The sequence below is a fragment of the Myotis yumanensis genome, unplaced genomic scaffold (genome assembly GCF_028538775.1).
Source record: "Myotis yumanensis isolate MYYU_CA2020_CCGP unplaced genomic scaffold, mMyoYum1.0.hap1 SCAF_15, whole genome shotgun sequence".
In the NCBI taxonomy this organism is placed as follows: domain Eukaryota; kingdom Metazoa; phylum Chordata; class Mammalia; order Chiroptera; family Vespertilionidae; genus Myotis; species Myotis yumanensis.
Genome location: NW_027223766.1, coordinates 19,336,820 through 19,342,513, shown reverse-complemented (window position 1 = coordinate 19,342,513; position 5,694 = coordinate 19,336,820). Strand labels below are relative to the sequence as shown.

General features: G+C 46.9%; 1 pseudogene; it reads left to right on the top strand.

The window, feature by feature from the left end:
* The first annotated feature begins 310 nt into the window (after positions 1-310).
* Positions 311-455, top strand: LOC138993567 (small nucleolar RNA SNORA48; annotated as a pseudogene).
* The last annotated feature ends 5,239 nt before the right edge of the window (positions 456-5,694 follow it).

The window sequence follows — 5,694 nt, the reverse complement described above, 5'->3', positions numbered from 1 at the left end:
CTCAGGTGCATAAAGGTGTGATCAAAGGTGCGTAGAAATAATTGTAAGGATAGACAGACAGCAAGTAGTACCAAAAGAGAGATACAAACCAAAGACTATGAATGTTGAGCTAAGGGAGAGAGCATTCCTGTCTCAGGAAATCCAGGAAGGCTTCATGAAGGAGGCAGCAGAACTAGCTCGGTCTTAGATAATTATTAGGTTTTCAAGAGGTAGATATGGGATTAGAGCATTTTAGAAAGAGCATCTAGCCAAGCAAAAGTATGGAGGTACAGAGATGAATGCTTTCTCTGAGGACATGAAAGAATCTGAATACCCCCTGGCGATTTGTAAAGGAGACACCTGATTGGCGGTGTTGCGCTTTATCAGTCAGGGCAAAGCAGATGTACGGTCCTTAGTTTATCTTAGCTTGATGCCTGTGTTGGTGGCCAGAGCTGTTTCATGTCTGGGACACACTGAAAAAAAAAAGAAGAAGGAAAGAATCTGACTGAGGAATGTGACAGCAATCTGGAAAGGAAGGCTTGGAGTTAGGCCAAAGATAGTCCCAAATGCTCAAATGTGGGCAGCAGGGAGTGACCAAAGAGTTCTGGGTAGAGCAATGACACGATTACATCTGTCCTTTGGAGTTGTTATGCACCAGGCATTCTTTGCAGGTGAGGGAGGGAGTGGGAACAGGTAAGCGTTTATGAGACCCTTCTATTGCTTCTGGCAATTCCCGGTTGAAGACATAGGTATTTTTCTTTTCTTTCATGTTTTTCCATCTCCCTACTCCTCCACCCTCCTACCATCATACGGTCAATAGATACTAAGCATCTCAAAGTGAACAGAGACTGGGAAGCAGCACAAGCCCTGTTCCCAGAAAGATGGCCACAGAGCACGGGTGTGTGATGATGGAAAAAATTAAAGCCACAGACTTATCAAAAAGTCTGGGGGGTGGTGATGACTAGCGTCATCAGAAAGGAGAGGATGACCAGCTAGAAAAGCCCATTTCACAACAATCTCCTTTCACCTGAACTTGTTTCTGGTGAAGAGGACTATGTGCTGTTCTAAGAAGAAACATCCATCGCTTCTCACCTTTTGGCTAAGATCAAGTATAAGAAGAAACATCCATCCAGTCCCTTTTCTGAGAACCTGATTCCCCCGAGCCAGTTGTTTCTTATTTGTCATATTAGCATCACAGACTTGGGAAATGGACAGAACTGTAGAGCTATTTTGCCAGTTCCCTCATTCAATGGAAAGGCTGGATGACTTGTCCAACTGCAGCTTGCCAAGCTAGAATAGAGCCTTTGAAAAATATATAAACATAAAATCTGGAGAAGGCCTGGCTGGCATGGCTCAGTGATTGAGCATCGACCTATGAACCAGGAGGTCACGGTCTAATTCCCCATTAGTGCACATGCCTGGGTTGCGGGCTTAATCCCCAGTAGGGGGGCAAGCAGAAGGCAGCTGATTAATGATTCTCTCTCATCATTGATGCTTCTATCTCTCTCTCCCTCTCCCTTCCTCATATATATATGATATATAATCATGTATATATATATTGAGCATATATATAGAGAGAGAGAACATGTATTAGTATATATGTATAGTTTTTTTTTAAGCTGGAGAAGGATCCCTAGCATACTCCCACCCTTGGAAGTAGGGGCTTCTCTGTCACATGTCTACAAAGTTGTATGTGTCCAGTCAGTCGCAGCCTCACTGGGGGCTGCAGGCCAGAGGGAGAGGGCCTTTAGAGTGAGGGCCAGGGTCCCAGCACCTCTGATGGCAGAAGCAGCTGACATACCTGCATCCAGTCTTCACTCTAAAAAACAAAAATGCCATGGCATTTTAAACCGTTTAGAAGAGAATTTTAACTTAAGAACATGCAACTTATTCTGCTTGGCCTAGACCAAAATACAGAGAGGTTGGTGTGAAATCACTTTCTCGATGACGGGAACTGAGACACGCCACACGCTCAGTTGCTTCCCATTGGAGGTGAGAAGGAGTCGAGTCATTCTCTCTCTGCAGTGCTAGTCCCTGAGGAGAAAGTGCTCAGGGCTCGCTGCCGCTCAGAGAGGAAAAGACAGGCACCCTCTCCAAGTCATTGGCCACAGGTCTCACCACATCAAAATATCCCCTCTTGCCTTCACTGTCTTGTGCTTTGATTTAAACGTAGAAAGGAGAAAGGAGATGGCCAGTTGAATCGGGCATTGCACTCTGCAAGTCCTTGGCAGATCTCCCTCTGCCTGGACTTCCTCTAGCCAGCTTTGCAAACACGTAAGCCAGAGCTCCTATTTCCAGAACAGGTTGGTCAACCTGAGGGCAGAGGCTTACTTTGGCCACTGATTTCTAGAAGCGAGGCAAGATCCACAGTGTCAAAGCAACCTCATGTCAGAAAACACAGAAGCCAGAAAGACTGGGCTCCCCAAGTGTCTTCTGTGCCCCAGAGTGTTCTGTCCCCCAGCCAGCCAACTTGGTGAAGGCGGATGAGGGCTGGACAGTAAAAATGTGCTCACCCTCCTAGTAGTTCTGGCAGTAGCGTCCCGTTGAGTATAATGCATTCCACAAATGTAATTTTAATTTTTCTAGAAGCCACATTTTAAAAGGCAAGAAGAAACCGAGAAATTAATTTTAATATTTTTATTTAGCCCCATGTATCCAAAATAATGCATTTCAACATGTAGCCAATATAAATTATTAGTGAGGTATTTTTACATTCTCTTTTGTCTTAAATCTTCGAAACCTGGTACGTATTTTACACTCAAGCACATCTCAGTTCAAACCAGCCACAGTTCAAGTGCTGAATAGCCACATGTAGTTAACGGCCACAGTATTGAACCCCTCAGAGTCAGAAAATTAAAAATACATGAAAAAGCCCTCGCTGGTTTGGCTCTTTGGATAGAGCGTTGGCCTGCAGACTGAGTGTTGGGTTGCAGGCTCGATCCCCAGTGTGGGGTATGCAGGAGTCAGCTGATCAATGATTCTCTCTCATCGTTGATGCTTCTCTCTCTCCCTCTCTCCCTCTCTCTCCCTCTCCCTCTCTCTCCCTCTCCCTCTCTCCCTCTCTCCCTCTCCCTTCCTCTCTGAAATCAATAAAAATATTTTTTTTAAAAGAAAGAGGAAAATAAAAATTAAAAAAAAATGAAAATGGTAATCTAAGGACACCAGGATTCTAGAAAGAGGCAGCCTGCCTGTTGCAATGGGAGAAGAGGGAGGCTGGTTCTCGGGGAAGATGTCACCATAAGTATTGAAAAGAGTACCATTGTCATCATCACCATAGTCTTTACAGAGCTTGTTTGTATCCTGACCCTGTCTTAGCAATAAGGAAACAGGGTCAGTAATGGAGGGCTGGTCCATGGTCACACCGTGAGAAGTAGATGTGGGATCCTGACCCTCTTGCTGGCCACACAGGGCTCCGGGAGAGCCTTGGGGACAATTCCTGAAATTGCAAAGGACTCTCTCTGCGGCTCTGTTCTGTCTGGTCTCATACAGATTTCACTCTTTTGGAGAAGACCAATGACACACCACCCAACACAGATGGACATCTGGGTATTATTCAGGATAACATGGGGTTAGTAGGAAGGCAGGATAAAAACAGGCAGCCATGGGCAAGCATGTCAGAAGTGGCTCTTGGAGTTGCCTTGAATGCCTTCTCCCCGCCCCCCCCCCAATAGGGACCCTCTGCTGGACTCTCACCTGGTCTGTCTGTCCTCTCTCTCATGCTCACTACACACCTCTTAGCTCCTCATGTTCCTGTAGTACATTTGGGCGGAGTGTCACCACCTGCATACACTGCTCTCTGTGAGGTGATGAGCTGTGCTACCGTGTTAGACCCAGGGTCACCGCTGTAGATATAAGGGGGGAGGGCCTTCTGGAGAGAACACGCAGACCTGAAGAGGGCAAGTCAGCAGGGCAATGTTGGGGAGATAGAAGGGCTTTTACATGGCCCAGAACTAAGCAGTGTTCCAGAACTAAGCGCTCCATTCAAATCTGATCAGGGCATTTACCACTAAATGCATTTCATCCAAATGGTGCCCAAGCTTCAGGCTTGCGTAAGTCATTTTTACTATAATCACTTCTGCTTCAGACCTGGAGATAGTGCCACCCCAGTTGGCAGAGGCCCTGGGGCATGTGACAGATAGACTATGGCTCTGCCAACCTATGTCCTACCAACACACACACACACACACACACACAAGAGATACAAATCTTCACCTGGTCAGGAACCCACCCACATCTCCTACCTGCCAGGTCTTGCTCTGCCCAGGAGGAACACTGGGCAAAGATGTAAACTGGGGGATTCTCTTGGGGGAGAAGGGTGGAGAGGGGGTCCTGTGTCCCTCCCTCCTCCCAGCATCCTTTCTCTTTGCACCTGCACACACCCTGGACCCAGCACAAACCCATTCCTCTCTGGCATCCTTTGTATTAAAGAGCTCTAACAATGGCCAGCATGCTCAGTGGAGTGCAAACGTCACCCTGCTCTCTGCTCCCTGAAAGGCCATATGGAAACTCCCGGTCATTGTTGGCCCACAGCTGACAGAGCAAAAGGCTTTAATCTCAGAAGGAAAGAGCCCAGTTCTGAGCAGCAACCCCGCCCCTAAGCACACACAAAGTCAAAAAGACATTTGTCCAAAGGGCCTGTCACTGATAAAAAGTTCTCTCTCTTTCTTCTCCCCCCATAATTTTCTCTTCCCGCCAAAATGTCTGTACTACCAGCCACAGCAGCAGGCCCATGGAGAGCCTGCCATCTGACCCCTCGCATGCCCCTCATTGTGCACCATCTGGTGTCTGGCACACACAAAGCCGAGGCCCGCCCAGCCTGGCCTTTCTCCAGGCCGTTTTGTGCTTTCAGGGGCCCAGGTTGTGACCGCCCCCTGCCAGGCGGGACAGGGCCCATGCTGACAGGCACCAGGCCCAGCGCCATCCAAGGTCACTCAGGGGAGGAGGACAAAGGCTGAGCCCAGGCCGCAGGGCCGGGTCCCTGCACTCTGGGGTTGGCCCCGAGGACGTTTTGTCAGCCCAGGGCTGGCAGGTGATGTCGGTGGACTGGCCCTCAGCCAGAGAAAGCGGATGCTCGAGCCCTAGGACCCATCAAGGTTGACAATATGAATTAAAACGTGGGGCCTATGACTCAGCAGCTCCCAGCTCCTCAGAACGAGTCCTGGGCTGCAATTCAGAAAGGCCCAGTGGCAGAGCTGCTGGGGTCCGCAGCACCATCTTTCCGTGTAACAGCAAAACTTGGAGACGGCTCCAACAATTCAGAACAGGTCAAACCGTGGAAACATCCACACTACCAAATACTGAGTAGTGATTAGAGATGATGCTGGAGACCTGTGTATGTTGGCACCAAAGGAAATCCACAAGAAGTATAAAAAGCAAGTTATAAAATATGTGCCATGTGATTCTATTTTGTTATCATATAAATATAAATGTATAATTACATGTTTGCATGTATGGGAGTATGAAGAAAAGATATATATGCCAAGATGTTATTTCTGGATAATAAGTTTATGCTGATTTCATCTTCCTATTTCTTATTATGTGTATTTTATACTTACATCATTTATATAATGGAAAATTACGCATACCTTGAGCTTTCTATTAAAATGATTAATACTTTCAACAATAAAGAATTATTCTTTAAAAAAATGATTATTTAATGTATTCATTTTCATCCCCAAATATACACTCCCTAACACATACACGCTCTCTCTCTCT